The sequence below is a fragment of the Zootermopsis nevadensis genome, unplaced genomic scaffold (assembly GCF_977971745.1).
Source record: "Zootermopsis nevadensis isolate Lab colony 2312 unplaced genomic scaffold, Znev_1.0 Znev_ptg000002l, whole genome shotgun sequence".
Lineage (NCBI taxonomy): Eukaryota > Metazoa > Arthropoda > Insecta > Blattodea > Termopsidae > Zootermopsis > Zootermopsis nevadensis.
Genome location: NW_028259134.1, coordinates 14256390 through 14274098, shown reverse-complemented (window position 1 = coordinate 14274098; position 17709 = coordinate 14256390). Strand labels below are relative to the sequence as shown.

The 17709-nt window shown below is 38.3% G+C and overlaps 2 protein-coding genes across 4 annotated transcripts in view; one reads left to right on the top strand and one right to left on the bottom strand.

Moving 5' to 3' along the window:
• LOC110836614 (14 kDa phosphohistidine phosphatase-like) overlaps window positions 1–17709 on the bottom strand; it is a 143915-nt gene that overhangs the window by 90958 nt on the left and 35248 nt on the right. The gene's annotated exons all lie outside the window — the stretch shown is intronic.
• Window positions 1–17709, top strand: part of LOC110836612 (phosrestin-2) — an 89841-nt gene that overhangs the window by 39847 nt on the left and 32285 nt on the right. The window lies entirely within an intron of this gene.

Sequence of the window (17709 nt, the reverse complement as noted above, 5' to 3'; positions counted from 1 at the left end):
ACTTCATAAAATCTGTTCACCCCAGACAGCACCTTCACCTTAAGATGAAAGTGAACTAACGCCTTTTTAATGAACTGAGTGACTTTAAAATCAAATTAACTGCTACTTGACAATTAAAACATTTAGAAACTAAAAATAAATCTTTTAGTTGTATTTTAGCCACACCATTTGGACTACTTGCATTCGGTCTCATCTATTTTGGAATCGACAGCATTTCCCCATTTTCCAAAACATGTATATGGCATCCAACGTTCCGGCAAACACTGCACTTGCCATCTTCAGGGCGAATGCGTATCGGTTGGTCGTTTTTTGAAGCCTTTTATAAGGCTAGCATTAGACAGCCGCAGTAGCACTGAAAACCTAAGGGAACGAATACAGCAGATTCCCGATTTCCGATCTTCGGTAATCCGACATTACGTTTTACCGACGCGCCGTGAGTTACAGTGAGAAGCTGAATTCTATCGAGATGGCACTTGATTACGTTGATCTAAAAAGGGAGGCGACCGACGCTACAGCAGTAGTAGTGTTCAGGGGCTGGCATGACCTCGCCGCAAAGAAAATGAAGGGGGCTCAGAAGGAAATACTCTTTACTAATTTCTTTAAAAAATAAACTTTCATTTACAAATTTACATTATGTTAAGCACTACTTTAGTTTGCGAGATTTTCTCATATGGTGTACTGTATATTCTTCGTAATTTAATAATATCGTAAACTGAGTTGATATTTAACCTCGTCTTTTCCATCGCTCTTCCATATTATCCGACAATTTCTATTATCAGACCATCCTTCGATCTCGTTTATATAGGATAATCGCGGCTCTACTCTGTATCATAACAAGCTATTATCTCTTCTGTGAGAATCACGACGTACCACGCGAAACCCGGGTTATTAATAATAGAGTTAAGCTACTGAACTAGACAACCGCGATCTGGCGTCTCCAATCACACACTGGGTTTCCCCTCCTGAAATTAGTTTCTCTTCCTTCGTGCTGTGCTCAATCACCTAACCGCTTCCGATGTGCGAAAGTATCAACGCTATAAAACCCGCCTACAGACAGAGCGGTGGGTTCACTGAAACGCGTGTAGCTAGTTAAACACCATAAAGCTCAAATCGTCTTCACTCTACTGTGTTTCATTTTAGGGTAAACTATAAAAAATACAAGAACAATAACTATGTTGATCATGATAATTGTGTTGTGTACACGGTGTATAACAAACGGTTCGTAAAGAGCAGAGAATTAGGAATGGTGAAGTTGATTCGTACCTAAGCACCCGCCGTGGAGGCGTGCAGACAGCGTACAACGTATTTCTATCATTGCAGCCTTCCATCCCAGAACTAAATAACCAAGCGTGTATTATTGATTCATTTTCACCAGCCCACTCGCTGTTCTCGCAAATTGCTTGGCTGATTCAGAGGTAAACCACTGCAGCCTACGGAACAGAAATGAGAGGCTGTTTACTGGAGGAGAGACTTGACGTTGTGTCAGCATTATTATTCGTGTTCGCAGAGTGAAAGGGTGAAAACCAGCGACATACGGGAGAGATACGATACATCGTGTATAAGCGAGTGGCAGGGAATGATTTCACACGTATTCCAATGCAACTCTGAAACATGCGGTGTTACCACTGTATCTTTTACACGGTTCACATTAACTACAGAAAACTGTTCCATGTACTACACAATTCTGTATCATAAAGGCATTCTCTGTTGAAACCGAGACTCGCTGCACGATAGATGGATGGATAAATGCATTAATTGAAGATAGCTGTAGTTTAGGTTGTTAGGCGGTGTAGTCTGGTACAAGTTTAACGACGTTTCAGATGTGTTTGCTGCCCCAATCATCAAGGCGATTGCCCTGTCTACCAACAGCTATCGCCGCCGTGAGATTCTGAAATATCTTAAATAAAGTAACTGATGAAAACTTGAATAACTAGATGAAAAAAGGAAACAATTAAAAGAAATGGACGGCCAATCGAGTGAATGAGCAAACAAATGGATGAATGACTAGGCGAATACATGGAGGAGATGAATTAATGAACAACAGGATGGAAGGACGTACAGACAGGCACACGAGCGGATGGACACATACATTGATGAATGAAAGAACAATCTAATTAATACACGGATGACGTCAGACTGTCGACACATCAGTCAAATCCAACCCAAATTTAAATAACAACATTAAAACTTAATTAAATTATGAAAGTGACATTTTATGGAATTAGGTAAAATAGTCATCCCACTATCTCTTGGTCGTCAAAGACAACGGTGTGTATCATATTATAATCAAATTTCATTTACGGAAAAAGCTGCTGTGTGTCTCGCAGGTCCATCCTACAACGCAGATCTTCTTTAACACGAAGAAGCTTTGCCAGTATTCATGTATTCACTAAACGTCACAGACGACTTCACGTATTGTCCGGACATGTTGAGCTTCCTAAATTGATCATAAAGCAGAGCAAATTTCTTCCAAGTAACTTTAGATAAAAACTCCTCTTAAAGAATTTGACTGTTTAGATTTTGATTCAACAGAAGTATAAACCTATGCTGCAAACCGCAGTGAAAGCAATTACTCACCTTTATATAAACAATGGCAGTGATCATAAATTCGTATCATAGTTTCTGAGCAGATCTGAATCTCTCTATATATTTTGGGTTTACAGAACTTAACTACACCGTGAGACTGAACTTAATGGCGTCGTATGATGCCTCTGGATGTAGTTCTAATAACACACCGTACGTTGATCAATACATATACGTCTCTTTCACGAATCCGTATTGAACACCTCAACATGTTTTATTCACGAATGTAGTTTATATGAGAGTAGCGAGCCTAAAACTTTCAACTCAACTGCACTTCAGGCCCCGATCTCTCTACACGATCACTCTCTTCCGCCCTCTTTGACTTACAATCGAGCAGCAAACCACAAAGAGAGATACATCATGTGACGTAAGGTACACGGCCAGGTCATCAGTGGATGACCTACTGGGTTTACAGTCAACACCAATGCAGTCGTATAAAGATGGCGTTAGAAATGAGGCAAGAGTGCCCGTAACAGATGAATCCTGTCCTTTACGGCCCTTACTGCAGTGGGTTTAAATTAAAATTACTTTATCCTTAAAATGAACTTGTGGAATGATGGAATACTGAGTTTTAAATCAAAAGAACTGAATTGGTTATTCGAAACTGTAAATAAATCAACGAATAAAAGCAAACTTAAAACTAATTTTAACTTCCGTGTGAAACAGAAATATATATGGCTTAACCGATAAAATTAAATCGTTTGTTGGTAGGTTAATGGATTTGACTTTCATTCAATGAAATGTTTATTCGAGTCTGTCAAACAAAAACCAGAACTTGAACGCATTTCGCCCTACAATGCGTAATGACATTTACTCCACAAAAGATCTAATGGTTATACCGCCATGACTCAGTCGAAATAATCTAGTGTTATAACGGGGGGGGGGGGGCATACAAATTAATGGTTGGTATTAGGACAAAAGGCACTTAGCACTGCTTTACAACTGAATTAAGAGCAACAAGTCCATTTTTCAACACAACAGAAACTACATAAAAATGGATCAAATTGTTTGTTTTGCTATCGTATCGAAAACTGACACAGATATCACGTAGATATTATTAATAAAACAAAATTAAGTACATGGCAATAGACTGGTCTGCCATATACATAAAATTTCAGAAAAGGAATCGCCAAACAAACCAAGTCACCGGAATCGACAAATGTAAGCAGACATACACGGAGATACAATGACAAAATATGGCTCTCTCCACTTATAACATGTAGCAGGACAAAACGGCGACCAAATACAATTTGCATAAAGCTTTGACATGACAAAACTTTCTCACAAACCGGAATCGTATTCCCAAGAGACGTCACTGGTAAACATACATTTTTTACATACAAAATGAGCAGTTATAAGTTCCCTTTTGTCATGGACAGACAGATTAAGTTATACGTCACTATTCCAATAAGTATTCACGGGCCTAGGCGATTTCAAATTTATGAAGTAAAGCACTCACGTTTTGTTACTTATTCTGTGTTAACGCACACTACGGGAAGCAAGACACGTGAAACATTTAGGCCTGCGGCAAATTAACATTGATTTTCCGTCCTCTGTACTAACAATCATCACTCAGCTTCACAAAATGCGGGTTACCAACTGACGTGGTATTCGGTTTCCGCATTTCTATCAAATACTTCCAGAGGAATGTGACAGGCCGCGTTACGAAACTGAGACTATTTCAACTTTAGCTTCACTTGTTGCTTTGTTAATGGGTGCGTAGTCCATCTAACCGCAAAAGGTATACGAGAATGTCAACGTATGAAACAAATAATTCATTAACATTAGATCTAAAGCCTACATAGATCTAAATGAAACAGGATTGCACGATCGAATTTCCTCCACACCGGATACAGTGGTAGTACTGCTATGGTTCGGTTCCCAGATTCTCGTTCGAAAAAAATGGACGGCGGCTTATAATCAAGGCAGGGTAGACTATTTGCAAAGCATCCCGTCACCTACATCCCTACATGTTCATTTTACTAATTGGATGGCTGGACCGTACAATATTTTAGGGTTATATACAGATATATTCAACCCTAAGTTAACAGTTGCGAAACTGCAAAAACGAAATTTTCAGGAGAGGCAGAACTCATTTGTTTCCAAATAAAAACATTTATTCTATTGTAATTTCCGTTTTGCCAGCAGTAATTAATTATACAGTGCTGTTGGTTGAGCAGAAACTGACACGCAACAGCAATTTTGACAGCAAAACCGATTTTTCCCCCTTAGATTCACAACTTTATCTTTAGGTCAATGGCACAGCGTAGATTGATAGCCCGAATGTGCGCCCTTTTCAAAGCATACACGGGGGGCCGCGCTTGGAAAATGATAGAGGATAGATTATTAAAGCCATGCTACCTGGGCAGGGACGATCATACTCGGAAAATTAGGACTAGGAAACAAAGAACGGATGTAGGCAAATATTCCTTTGTAAATAGGACCATAAGAAGCTGGAACCAATTACCTCCAGGCGTGCTAGAGTCTTTCCCCTGTAAATTAGGCACCTTTAGAAAGAGGGTCAGAAAAGTAGTTACAAGCTAAGGGTTATTAAGTTGGGAATAAATGGTGATAAGTGAAGTGAAGTGTCTTAGTCTCCAAGTGATGAAGGGCTGTAGTTCTTTGGGATAAAATTTTCATGTACTGAGAGCGGACTTTATATTCTACTCTTAAGTATTGTGATTAATTAGTGGATGTGTGTTTTTTTATTGTGTGTCAGATGTTTTATTTTGAGTGTGGTATGTTGTATTGTTGTGTCTCATTGTATTGTTGTGTGAGTGCATCAGTTCATGACGTTTGTAATACATTACAGTTATTGTCTTATGTCTAGGTGGTATTAAGTTCTTTTTTTTAAGTTAAGTACTTGAGGTTGGATGGTTTTGTAATTTATGAGTTGGTTGATTTTGAGTGGGATGTGTTGTTTTTGTTGTGTCCTTTTTTATTGTTTTGTTCTGTCTCTGTGTTGATGTATCTCATTGTATGTTGTGTCTTATGGTTTTTGTTCTGTCCTTTGTTTATTGTTTTGTTGTGTCTCATTGTGTTGATGTATCCCATTGTTTGTGTGTCATATTGTTTTTGTTGTGTCCTTTTGTTTATTGTTTTGTTCTGTCTCTGTGTTGATGTATCTCATTGTTTATTGTGTCTTATTGTTTTTGTTGTGTCCTTTGTTTATTGTTTTGTTGTGTCTCATTGTGTTGATGTATCCCATTGTTTGGGTGTCATATTGTTTTTGTTGTGTCCTTTTGTTTATTGTTTTGTTCTGTCTCTGTGTTGATGTATCTCATTGTTTATTGTGTCTTATTGTTTTTGTTGTGTCCTTTTGTTTATTGTTTTGTTCTGTCTCATTGTGTTGATGTATCTCATTGTTCTGTTCTGTCTCATTGTTTTGTATGTTATTGTAGGACACTGCCACCGGGTATAAACCCATTTGCAGTCAATAATAAATAATAATAATAATAATAAGAGTAGATGACCAGGTTTGGTGAACGTGAAAGAACTGGAGAAGAATTGGATGCAGCAAATTGTATAAAGTACCATTCCGGAATTCGTCTGGAAGCATTACTGAAGGGGAAAAAGGCAGAATTGCGCCAACTTTTCGGGTAGTATTAATTGGATACGAGGTAGAATGTATCGTCTCACAAAAAGTTTTCCTTACTTTGTTGTCATCAGCATTATCATGCGAAAAACGTTTTAATAAATAACGTTCGGACGACCAAGTCACGGCGATCTAACGATTACACCTGTTGTAAGGAAAAGTCAGTCCCAGGATTTATTTTGTTAGCATCAGTTTACTCCACTGGGGAGACCTAGACGTAGATGGGAGGATAATCTCAGGCGGGATCTATGGGAGATAGGAGTTGAAGGAGACTGGATTTCGTTGGCCCAGGACAGGGACCGGTGGAGGGCTTTGGTTAGTTCGTTGATGAACCTTCGGGTTCGGTAAGCCATCTAGTTAGTTAGTTAGTTAGTTAGTTAGTTTGTTAGTTAGTTACTTAGTTACTTAGTTAGTTAGTTAGTTAGTTAGTTAGTTAGCATCAGTTTACTTTCCAAGTCTCGCTTTGATCTGTTCAGTGTCTTGAGTCATATATAATTAATCAGTGACGCTGAGTCAATTTCAAACACATATCACCAATAATTAAAACTAGCTGTTTGTGCTTCAATACCCCGGATCGGCCGGCCTAACACGATTTATACTCGTCGCTTCTAATTAAATTTATTCAGAAGTTACTCATATTACTGTCTTCATACATGCAAGCAAAATTAATTAAAAGGGCACTGTCACGCCGAAAAGTAAAATTGTTCGAATCCAGAGAGCCTCCAATTTAGTATTCACAGCTCACGGGGTTATTCAGAAGTCACGTAAACATCGAAAAAGGTCACAAGTTTCACCGTCTGAATGTATCGATTGATCGGGCATGGTATCGTCTGCAATACTACCTACTTTCGTTCGACTTACCGTAGATATCACGCTACGGAATATGAACCGAGTACTTACACTGCAAACAGCCCTCACGGGCTACCCTTTTCAGACCATGTACATGGTCATAACATATAATAATAATAATTCACTTGCAAAATAGGTCTAAGACTTTTGCGAGCTGTTTCAGTTCTGCGTAGCATAATCACACATTGTAATACATAACACGTATAACAAAAGACGTCGTACTCGAATAACAGACAGTATTTGCAATTATCCCATAACAATGGTAATAAAATTTTAATTCTGCTGTGGGAAAGTGGAAAGTTGAAGTCAAAGAGGGTGTTGCAGCCACTGTTATTTAATCTGTACATTACGAAAGTAATGGACTGGATTAAACCTTTTGAAGCCAAATATTTTGTAAGAATTCAGTATATCAAACAAAACAAAACTCTTCTCTACTACAAAGATCAGTTTGCTGATGCTCTTTATGAAAATAATCCTAGTTTACAGTGAGAATCATAAGAAACCAGCATCTACAAATGACAGACTTATTGACTGTTAAAGCAGGTGGTAAGTACAGTTACCACTGGTCTTCAAAGAGTTAACACCATTTCTTCAACGCCTTCTGAAAATTAGAACGTAACGTAACTAAACTAAAGATAAAACTAACCTAATTTTGCTATTCGTAATGGCGTTTCCTCCATATCTACACGAATAGAACTTCACGTGGTTACATAATGCTACATCAGAGTCTGTTTAAGGTAACAGTGTACCACGAGAAAGAACAGCAATTATTAAGGTAAAGAAGGGTAAAAGAGACGAGATATATTCATAAATGGTTAGCTGTTTCAACGGCGTTACTGTGAAACTCGTAAGTAAAGTTAATTACCAAATTACATTTACGGAAAACTATAAATTTGACTATGAAAGTATATAAATTCAATTAGGAAACGTATGGATGCGTGATTTACAAATAAATTACACCGAACGATGTTGCCACCGCTTTCTCTCGCTTTAAATTCGCTTTTTAAATTGTAGTAGTACAGGTTTCCAGAATGTACATGGATAAATTGAATATTCTACTCCATTAAAAATCACCGGTTTCGCCCTGTACTACAAATATTGGGATTTATTTTCAATTCCAGCCTTACATATTTCATGAAAAACCATACAAATAATTCAATAACTGATTTCGCAATCATATCCACAAGTCTATATATTTATAGACTGTAGGGATGGCAATTATAAAACAAATTACTGATAAAATTTCAAGTTGAACACGAAGTTACGAGCCAGTGGTACAAAATGTTTACATGATGGCACAAAGCACTGAATTAACAGTGCATGACAAACAAAACCGTGAGCTAGTACAATAATATTTATATTAGTTATTAATTTGTCAACTATCATATTTATGCACACACAATTAGCCAAAATAAATGTCTGATAAGTTACTGAAGAACGAGCGAGTTAATTTGAATCAACATAGCATAATACTGGCACTCCAGAAATAAAATTATTAAGTGTACAGCATACGACTAACTGACTTGCTGACATCCTACTTGTATTATCATTGGGCTAAGCATTCAGGATTAACGGATTTAAACATTAAAGCTCTAAAAGCAAAACTGTTCACGTTTCTTACTCTCGGTTCATTTTACGACGCTTTCTAGACTACACACTTCACATAACGCCGTAATACAAGTGGAATTCCTGTGGCAGGAAGTACCCGAGGCATATTTTAATACATTACAGAGAATTTTCTTAGAGAAATCGAGGAAAACAAAAATCCTGTAAGATATGTGGTCTCAGGAACGAGATTACATTCCAGAACCGGTCGAGTATGCGGAACAAGTGCTACTAACCTGTGGTCACAAAATTACTTGCTTTAAGTCTGGCGCACAGTTTTATCTGTGACACCGGGTAAACTTTTAGATGAGTATAATAAATTCGTAGGAACATACTGCCTCCATCGTCAACCCTGAAGATACTGATTGGTGAGTGAGTGAATTATTATTTATGAAGGATAGGAGGAATGCGGCCGCGAAACATTTAATCAACGAATTTCCCTGAATTTAAAGCGGAAAAACGAAAATCCTCCTCAGGAGACCTTGTCCATTGATGAAGAGCCCCTAAAGTATTTTTCCGGTCTAGTTACAAAATTTAACGTTACACACAAAGAAACTTCATGTCCCTTTGTACATACTATAAAGTGACTTACATGCTACATAAAACACGTAGCTGTAATAATTTCAACATTACGATTTTTTCATTAAACAAACGTTTTATTCAGTTAACCACGAGAAATGCATTATCATTGTCAACCCCACTCGAATATCCCATCTGTTAAGTAAAGTGCATTACAGCTACACAAACAGTAAAAGCTTGTGTTTGTACACATGTAGAGGACTGAAAGTTGTATGGATAACCGAATGGTAAACTGTCACAAAATCCCTCATCGTATCAGAAGTAATTAAACTGTTGAAACAAGCATATAAAATAGGTTTTATGTATCAGTCCGAACAAACTTCAAACTAAAACAATGGCAAGAATACAAGACCTTGCAGCTGAATACTAAAAATCACGAAACAAAATGTATCAGTACCAATTTTTACTACACATCAAAGCACCACTGCTAATGTGGTTCATGTTTTAAGTACTTCTATAGCAAAGGTGTTGGTTTTGAGATAATAACCGTCCATTTAGTTCTTGAAATTTTATGAATTAACCTAGTTTCTAACCCGTAACAACATACAAGCACTAACTAACTATATGGCTTACGGAACCCGAAGGTTCATCAACGAACTAACCAAAGCCCTCCGCCGGACCCTGTCCTGGGCCAACAAAATCCAGTCTCCTTCAACTCCTATCTCCCATAGATCACGCTTGATATCATCCTCCCATCTATGTCTATGGCTTCCCAACCAATACCAGGTGCACACCTCTTGTCCCATCCATGCGCGCTACATATCCCGCCCATCTCATTCTTATTGATTTAATCACCCTGACAATATTGGGGGAGGAGTACAAATTTTTAAGCTCATCATTATGCAGTTTTCTCCATGCCCTATCCTCTTCTCTCCTAAGCCCAAATATCCTCAACACCCTATTCTGAAACACCTGCACAAGCACTGCCTCACTAATTAAGAAAGTGTCTTGAAGACACTGACTGCAACTAAATTTAAACTTTCTATATTAAAAAAGCAATTTAAAGCGCTCGGAAAGTGTGTTCCGTACCGGAATACACAGATTATCTTGAAGCGTCCTTTGCAACGTACGCCTAGAAGTATTAAACCAGCCTTCTTCGATAGTTCCACTTTGGCGACCAAATCGCAACACCTCAAAGTTAACCTCACGACTTCCCTCATCCGTAATTTCATCATCATAGCTTGCAGGACATTGAGAAGTACGATTCTGAGGTCGTGCAGAACAGCACAACCACATCAAATTTCATTCAAATCCGTCCAGTGGTTCTCGAATTGAATCGAGGGGACAGATGGACGGACGGACACGACCAGCCCATAATGCGTTCTCGCTATGCACTTCATGCAAAAAGCGCATAATAACCAAGAAACAATGTCGCTGTTCATATTAATGAAGAAGTTCTTTGCCGTCTTGACGGCTAGATTAAAACTCAGCCCAAATGTAGACTCAAGCAAGAAAGGGGGAAAAGAGAAAAAGTAAAAAATAAAACTTAATAAAATAGATACGTCCTACTTCTGACAACCCAGACAGAATGCCTGTTTCGTTATGACTATCTTCATAAAACAACAGCGCTGCACTCAAACTATGGATATTGCAGGAAATAAAACCATACACTGATCGGAGATTTCCATCAAATCTAGATCTTTCAGTAATTTCAAGAATTCTTGAGTAACTTAATCCCAAAGACAGTCGCATAAAACAGCAGTGCTTGTAACAAAAGAAGCTCTTAAGTGGCCATTTTGTGAAGAGAAATACATTATAAGAAACTCCTTCCACCTGAGCCGTTATACTTCACATGCCCAGGAGAATACGAAAGGTTCGATACAACTTCGTCGTTAAGTCCCAGACCTCGTATATCCAGAACACGATAAGAAATAGGCATGTCCTTACTAAGCTGATAGACAAGGAACTGAAGAGGCAGCTCGTCTCCCTCCCCGAGGTAATTTTCAGCATTACACAAGAAAATGGAAGCCTGTTTTATGCAGCGTAAGATACGCTCCATTCCCATCTCATCGCCTGTATATGAGGACACTGGCCTCGGTTCAAGCAGAACTCTTTAATATAGGATATTTCACGGCTTATTGTCATAATATAACGAGCTAATCCCTGGGGCCATTTCCAATCAAAATGTCATACACGCAAAACAAACACATACATTTTTTATTGTTGACTTTCCAATAAATATTCAAAATTATCACCTAACTCTAGCCACGCAGTAAAAACGTATCTCGATCATCGCTTCCCTGGCCGATGGATCGGTCGGTCGTGGTGTCCACAATGTTGGCCACAAAAATCTCCAGCCCTAGATTTTCATCTGTGGGTGGAACACGGAAAAAATTGGCGTACCAACATAAAACAGGTACACGAGATGCATTGCTCCGTTGTATCTTGGAAGCTCCACCCGTGTAAAGGATAATCTTGATAAATTGGTGCGAGCTGCACTCTCAATTCCACGTGTACCAAGCCGTGTACTGAGGCTGACAGCGATCATTCTGAGAATTTCTTGTACATTCAAAAACAAAATACTGTATCAAAATGTTTGTTCGGTTATCCTTACTTTTTTAACATTAAATACACGCAGCAGCTGTTGAGAATTGGGTCTATTTTTTTAGCTGGGTACGACCTCACGAAGAAGTTACAGAAGTCACGGTATTAAGTTGTGATTCATCCTGTACGACAAGAGGGGTAATTTCTAATTCACTCTGAAGCGAGCAGGTAGAGTAACGGATTAATAAACGCTCCCTTCTTTGTAAAACCGGGGTAAAATACAGACAACTTCAAGAAAAATTAATGATGTAAAGCAAGACCAGGTATCGTCTTTTTCCCTTAGAACAGATGGGAACAGCCAAAGCCCCACGGAATTGCGCTTTGATTAAATAAGCGGTCATAAAAGGCAGAAAGACCTTAAATGCTATTATTCAGTATATAGTGCCATTAAGTTAATTTCAAAAAAAAAAGTTAAATTATAACCTGTGAAAAGTTTAGACACTAAAAGGAGCATAACATCCTCTCTCTTTAATGAAATGGCTTGATTCAATTTGTGAATACGTCACAAAGGAAAACCATCGAAGTCAACTTCCTTGCAGACGAAATTACTTGTCAGCTGTGATGATGACCAGAATCTACCATCAACCGCATTCTGCAGAAAAAACACATACTTTTGCCAGTAATATAAGTTGTATTTAAAATTCTGGTATAACAACAGGACAGCATAATCACGGATAACCAAGGTTTAATCAACAGCAAAAGCAAATCGATAACCGAAAACTGAAATGTAATACGTTTTGAACTGAATGTGGAATTACAACACAATCCCAAATACAAACCTCAGTGCTTTATGGCATTTCTAAATTATTATAGTATATTCGTATACGATATGCCAGTGTAAATGTGCTCTACAACAAATTAAAAAGAAACCGAATAATTACACGACAACAAATCAAAATTAACGTAGCCAATCCAATTTTTCTGCGGATCTAGAGACATTTCATTTCGCGCTTCCTATGTTTTAATTTGATACGTGTAAAACAAGCCATTTTCTATTTTAACACGGGCCTTTACGCAATTATAAACCACATAACCTATTTCATGTTCTATACAACAGGAAATTAATGCGTGTTTACTGGGATACGTAACGGACGAGACCATCAACTACAGAAATTATGTAAACTTGGAATGTGTGATGATTACGGACAGTAAGTCGGGAAATTCTGCAGGATGAGCGTGTAAGAAAAACCAAATACACAAAACAAAACAAAAAAAGTTTCTCGGCCGGTATCAGAAACCAAATACTTCCTGAAGAGAAGTTAGATGTTACCCACTATAACGCGATGCAATCGATTTGTTGCGAGATAACATGCACGACGAAGTTATACATCTCGACGTATTTAGTTATCATTCCATTAACGCTACAATACGAGGTGCGATGGGAAAGTTTCTAGACTGCGCCTATAAAAACCCGTACACTTATCTCAGGTATTAAATTCATCCATCACCCTCGAAGTAGTTCCCCTGGGAGTGAACACAACGATCCCAGCGCCGCTGCCAAGCCTGGAAGCATCGCTGGAAATCTTTCTTTGTCAGCCTGTCAAGCACCATCTGCGATTCTGCCTGAATCTCTTCTACCGTCTCAAATCTCCTTCCCTTTAGCTGAATTTTCATCTTTGGGAAGAGGAAGAAGTCACACGGAGCTAAGGAGGGTGCGGGATGACGGCCATGGTGTTTGAGGCCAAAAACTGCCGAACTTTGAGGGCGGTGTGCGCTGGCGCGTTGTCATGATGCGTCCCATGTGGAGTTCTTCCTTTAGAATCAGCTGACAGGTCCCATAGCCTATCCCAACAATGTCGCACAAGTCGTTGATGGTACGACGTCGATCTTCGTGAATGGCCTGCCGAATCTTCGTAACATTTTCGGGCGTTGTGCTCGAAGATGGTCGTCCAGAACGCTCGTCATCATCGACAGAGGTTCGACCATTTTTAAAACGTGAATGCCACACAAAAGTTTGTGCACGACCCATTGCGGACTCCCCAAATGCTTGCTTTAGCATTTCATAGGTTTCCGTAGCCGTTTTGGCGAGTCTTTGGCAAAATTTGATGCACACGCCATTCCGAAATCGCAGGAGGGTCGGTGTAATGCACTACCAAAACGCCCGTAACTAAGAAACAAATGCTAATTCGATGATGCCGGCTGGCACACTAATTCACTATGAATGTAGGCCGCACCCCCTAAAGGCAGAAGCTCGTACTACATCCGGTTCGCCTGCTATTGACACAGTCTTTAATCTTTCCGATCGCACCTCGTATACAATTTGTAGCAACACTCGCTAAGTCCATAGTTACGCTGTCATTGCTCTGTTAATGCAAACAAACCTGCCCTGCATTCGCAGTGAACATGCGACGATCACTATTTTCTGTGACGTAATAACATGATATTTACGAACTGCAAACGATGTCTTCAAAACTTTAAAAATACTTACCCTACGGTACAATATCATCAATTCTGCTTTCTCTTAATAGGTCTACTCACCTGCGAAGGAAAGAAAACACAAATAAGAAAAGTTGCAACGTTACTACACCAATTTTTTTACGAAAAGTAAAGTAAAATTCTACACGACGCCAAAACCCAGATCATCACCATCACCACCATCATCATCAACCTCACAGCAGCGAAAACCTTAAGTTTCACACGGGATTTATAGATCATAATGAAAATTTATTACATACGCCTTTTTTAATTCTTTATAAAGTTGCCGTACATGACCGCATAAAATATGCATTTAATCTAAATTATGCGTCTTTAATAACGAAGATAACTCACAACATTCATTATATAAACAGAATACCATAAACCTTCAGCATAAATTGACAGGGTGATTTCAAATATATTTGAAGAAGAAATTGGTTTTATGCACAGCCAAATAGGTATAATTCATAAAGCGTATTCCAACAAAGAAGACATCTGTAACAATAACAAATACAAGAAATAATACGGCTCGTATTCCCACACACACATATTTCCCTCTTCTAAACTGAAAAGATAATCCTGAAAATTACGAAAATAAATCCTGTAATTTTCTACATTTCTTCTAAGAACATTTGTTTCGACTTGTTAGCCAATGACATCTTCCCTTTCATTATCAATGAGTGCGAGTCTGAAACGTTTTTACACTTAACTGATATTAAAATGCCAATACTTTGACAGTCTGTTCCACAGAACACTCTAACCTAACCTGTACATAAACTTCATTTCAGCTTATCTTTGCCATTCTCCATGGATATAACGTGCCAAAGCACGTGCGAATTATCAACTTACCTTCTAAGTACAACTTAACTCTGAAGTAGACGTTACAAATTGCCTTGGATGGGAACGTAAATATTTGCGGTTTAGATAAAAATAATCGGTGTAATTAACCGTCAATATGGCATCACTAATTACTGCATATATGGAAACATTTCAGTAACATCCTACTCTATGACAGGATAAGTTTCAAACATGGTCGATTCTCAAACACCATTTGTAAAACATCTGGAAAGCAGATTATGACTGACGATAGATTAACTGATATCAAGGGGCAGAAAAACAGACTGCCCATTAAAGAGTGGCAAGAAATATATTTCCTGCATAATTCGTCTAAAGCACAAACACATGACGGACTAATAAATTTTAAGTCGACTCAGAATATATAGAATGTATACAACGGACGAATAAAAATCAAATCAAACGGAAAACAAGAGTAACTCACAAAATAAACAGAACTAAATATTGGCAGTGATATTCTCACCACTGGATGAAACAGTTGCACGACAAAAAATATATTACAGGAGTAACACGAAACATTTAAAGTCGAAGCTCATCTAAATAATACTCAGGAAAAACTAGTCTTCATTAGACATATGAAGCAGCTAATAATCGTTGTTTGCTTTCAGAATCATAAAAACAAAAATACTATCCGGGGACAAAATGCCGAGTTACTAGCCGTAAAGCAGGCGAAACATTTAATTGTCAACGGAGTTAAATTCTGTCTCCTTCTCTGTAGTTTAAAGAGAAATGATTCTCTCAGAAAGAGTTTATCCTTCAGTAACATTTCCTCATAATCTGGGGGCGCGCAGCTGACACCTCGGTAGAAAAAGGGCGTAAATGTCATGACACGGAACATAAATCCTCTCCTGTCTAATGTCTAACTCCACGTCATCACAAACGAGGTCCTTAAGACCCAAACCTAACGCTATAGAACTAAACTGGTGCCGAGTGAATACCGCTGTCAAAATTTCTATTCACCGTGTTCAAGTTTGGTTTATAATTTCTAGATCTTCATTGCTTTTGATACGTTCAGAGATCGCATATTACAACAGCATACAATAGGAGAAAGCATAACTACTGCGTAAATTCCCTATGACTTGGATGGGTTTAATTCAACTGAACACTACTGGTTACTCAAGAACCGACAATTTTGAATTAGACAGAACGGCAACAAATACGTGACAAAAAAATGAGTTATTACATAATAAACATGCAAGAAGGAAACCGAGCATCATAATGTGAATACTTGTGTGAAGACCGGGATATAGCCAAAATGTTTCACATGATGTTCTGTCATCTCGAGGTACTCCACACTAAGCTTGCACCAAGTTTCATACCCATATAACCTGCAATGTAATTATTGTGTAAAGCCCCATTCCAAGGGAATGGATCACCAGGAGACAAAGAAGACAGAGGTTGTGCGGACTACAGCACCTGGCATCAGCTTACCCAGTTAATTAAACGGATATCCCTTATACAGGGACGCACCTCGTCCTGCGAGCAACGGACCAACACCAGGACTTCCCCATTAGCTCAAATGTCATCATACACATTATCCTTCCGTCACAGATGAACTTAATTGGTTATCAGAAAATACCATCGTCTAACTCAATCATTAAAAAGTTGATGAAAATCAGAACAAACATTCAATAGCTCTTTCTATATACGTATATGCAAACAGAATGGTGGAAAAAATAAGAGCTTACTTTAAACGAAAACGCATTTTTCATGTCTGCACTAAAAAATATCTTTACAAACCCACACATATTCGAAATGGCCGCCTTCTATACTGATATAAATTTGTAGCCTTGCATGGCCAGTGTGTCCTGACTATTCGCCACTCTAGAAATAAAGCCTTTAGGGCTGGGGATACGAAATAGACTTAATTTTGATCAAAATACCCTCAACGCCACATTTGTTTTATTTTAGACATGGCCGGAGATAGAACAACTGCAAGCGGTCTCATACGTCGGATGCCAAATTAACGTTGTTAGTGATTCTCATTAGAACCGGCAGACAGAAGCATAACTGTGTTTGCTTAGAGTCAACTTGGAGTCGCATTCTGTGTGCAGCTCCAGAGTTACAGCAAATTAACAGCTTACAATTTCGGGCTCAGAGCGCACCGTCCGTTTCCTCACGACTTCATCTTAGCGTGACATTTGTCACAATCACATTACCAGCTCACATACAAATGATAATGAACTACGTGACTTGTTCACGATTTTCGGAGCATTAAAGCAAATAAAATCAACACTTAAAATAGTAGGAAGAACTTACAAAACAAATATTCCTCAATATACGCCTATATATGGCGTTATAAAAATAAGTGTCGCTCCTACTATAAGATCGCATGGCCGCCATGTTCGTACAAAGTTGGAAAAGTAGAAATATGTCGAAAAGTAAGATGGTCTCTTAGTGTCATGAAGTTTCAGAGGTTTTATAACGATATATATTTGGTCTTCGTATGTTTTGTGTTTTTTCCACATGCCTTGCAACAAATAAATATCTTGTTCAAATATCAGTGAAAGGAAAGAGGATTTGCAATAACGATGTATACAAGCAGACTACAAAAGTTTTATTCTACGCAGAAAGCAGAAGGGAAAAATTCGTTATACGTCAGCTACATAAAGCTGAATAAAAGGAAGTGTATGAAATGTTATACATCATTAGTGCAGCAATCACCACTCAGTGAACTATTTTGA